This window comes from Salmo salar, chromosome 16 (genome assembly GCF_965601325.2).
Source record: "Salmo salar chromosome 16, fSalSal1, whole genome shotgun sequence".
Lineage (NCBI taxonomy): Eukaryota > Metazoa > Chordata > Actinopteri > Salmoniformes > Salmonidae > Salmo > Salmo salar.
The window spans coordinates 11,692,504-11,695,327 of NC_138306.1; the positions used below are offsets into that span (position 1 = coordinate 11,692,504).

General features: G+C 44.1%; 1 non-coding gene across 1 annotated transcript; it reads left to right on the forward strand.

The window, feature by feature from the left end:
- Positions 1 to 904: 904 nt before the first annotated feature.
- Positions 905 to 977, forward strand: trnaa-ugc (transfer RNA alanine (anticodon UGC)). Its single transcript has one exon. It is a non-coding gene; the product is annotated as a tRNA-Ala (tRNA).
- The last annotated feature ends 1,847 nt before the right edge of the window (positions 978 to 2,824 follow it).

The following is a 2,824-nucleotide window of genomic DNA, read 5'->3' on the forward strand; positions in this document are numbered from 1 at the left end:
CCCGGGTATTTTGAAATACCATCGGTGTGAGTTTCCAATACAATTTTAGTGTTGGTTATAAAATGTAATATTAGTCCTTTTTATTATTTTTATTTTATTTTTATAGATACCTGCAGTCAACTTGTGCACTAGGTAATAGATAAAGCACATTATGTTCATCATTTTGCCTGTTAGATTATTTCTTATTATGACGCTTACTAGTTTCCCAAAACAGCTGTTTGAGCCAGTCACGTGCGCTTGTTTACAAAGAAGCACAAAGAGCAACTTAAGTGAGGTGATCAAGTTAGTTGTATGAAATTCACTACTGTTTGCCAGCTATACAGCACCAGTCAACAGTTTGGACACGCCTACTCATTCTTGGGTTTTCTTTATTTTTACAATTTTTTTTACATTGTAGAATAATAGTGAAGACATAAACTATGAAATAACACACATGGAATCATGTAGTAAGAAAAAAGTGTTAAACAAATCAAAATATATTTGAGATTCTTCAAAGTAGCTACCCTTTGCCTTGATGACAGCTTTGCACACTCTTGGCATTCTCTCAACAAGTTTCATGAGGAATGCTTTTCCAACAGTCTTGAAGTAGTTCCCACATATGCTGAGCACTTGTTGGCTGAGTTTCCTTCACTCTGCTATCCAACTCATCCCAAACCATCTCAATTGTGTTGAGGTCGGTTGATTGTGGAGGCCAGGTCATCTGATGCAGCACTCATCACTGTCCTTCTTGGTCAAATAGCCCTTAAACAGCCTGGAGGTGTGTTGGGTCATTGTCCTGTTAAAACAAACGATAGTCCCACTAAGCGCAAACCAGATGGGATGGTGTATTGCTGCAGAATGCTGTGGTAGCCATGCTGATTAAGTGTTGTGGTTTTACAGACATGTTTAATATGTTTTACGAGGGTCCCTTGTGGCTCAGTTGGTAGAGCATGGTGTTTGCAACGCCAGGGTTGTGGGTTCGATTCCCACGGGGGGATCAGTATGGAGAAGAAACATTTTTTTAATGAAATGTGTGCATTAACTACTGTAAGTCGCTCTGGATAAGAGCGTCTGCTAAATGACTAAAATGTAAATGTACACCCATTCAGCATTGTTCACACCCTCTTAAGCCTTAGCCCCACCCATCTCTTTAAGGGTTTGATCCATGTGTTCTGTACTAACTTGCCATCTACTTCCAGACATCTAAGAGACAGAGAACAGCTCACTGAACATTACTCGCCCTAGCAGAGCTGGTTAGGCTGTTATGTTATCCAAAGCATTGGTGACTGCAACTGTGCTGTCAGATTGTCCGCTCGTAAATTCATAGCGTTTCGCATTCTAAGTGCACACTGGACGCTCTGGCCAATAAGTAGGGTTGTTCCGAAAGCTCTGACCTCACAACGACAGTCAAGCACCCAAGCTAACTGGTTAACATTGGCTAGCTAAACTCAGCAAAAAAAAGAAATGTCCTCTTACTGTCAACTGTGTTTCAGCAAACTTAACATGTGTAAATATTTCTATGAACATAACAAGATTCAACAACTAAGACATAAACGGAACAACTTCCACAGACATGTGACTAACATAAATTGAATAATGTGTCCCTGAACAAAGGGGGGGGGGGGGGGTAAAAAGTAAAAGTCAGTATCTGGTGTGGCCACAAGCTGCATTAAGTACTGCAGTGCATCTCCTCCACTCTTCCACCAAGGCACCTGCAAGTTCCCGGACATTTCTGGGGGGAATGGTCCTAGCCCTCACCCTCCGATCCAACAGGTCCCAGACCTGCTCAATGGGATTGAGATCCTCTTTGCTGGCCAAGGTAGAACACTGACATTCCTGTCTTGCAGGAAATCACGCACAGAATGAGCAGTATGGCTGGTGGCATTGTCATGCTGGAGGGTCACGTCAGGATGAGCCTGCAGGAAGGGTACCACATGAGGGAGGAGGATGTCTTCCCTGTAACGCACAGCGTTGAGATTGCCTGCAATGACAACAAGCTCAGTTTGATGCTGTGACACACCGTCCTGTCTGGTCCAGCGATGGTGGGTTTGTGCCCATGTCTGGTGAGGACCTGCCTTACAACAGGCCTACAAGCCCTCAGTCCAGCCTCTCTCAGCCTATTGCGGACAGTCTGAGCACTGATGGAGGGATTGTGCGTTCCTGGTGTAACTCGGGCAGTTGTTGTTGCCATCCTGTACCTGTCCCGCAGGTGTGATGTTCAGATGTACCGATCCTGTGCAGGTGTTGTTCAACGTGGTCTGCCACTGCGAGGACAATCAGCTGTCCATCCTGTCTCCCTGCAGCGCTGTCTTAGGCGTCTCACAGTACGGACATTGCAATGTATAGCCCTGGCCACATCTGCAGTCCTCATGCCTCCTTGCAGCATGCCTAAGGCACGTTCACGCAGATGAGCAGGGACCCTGGGCATCTTTCTTTTGGTGTTTTTCAGAGTCAGTAGAAAGGCCTCTTCAGTGTCCTAAGTTTTCATAACTGTGACCTTAATTTCTACCGTCTGTAAGCTGTTAGTGTCTTAACGACCGTTCCACAAGTGCATGTTCATAAATTTTTTATGGTTCATTGAACAAGCATGGGAAACAATGTTTAAACCCTTTACAATGAAGATCTGTGAAGTTATTTGGATTTTTACGAATTATCTTTGAAAGACAGTGTCCTAAAAAAGGGCCGTTTCTTTTTTTGCTGAGTTTACTTGCAGACACATAATGTGAGAACACCCCACTGACTTTTACTCCCCCTAGCAGAGCTGGTTAGGCAGTTTTCATGTTATCCAGAGCATTGGTGACTGCAACTGTGCTGCTGGCAACAATTGAATTATACTTTGTTGCCA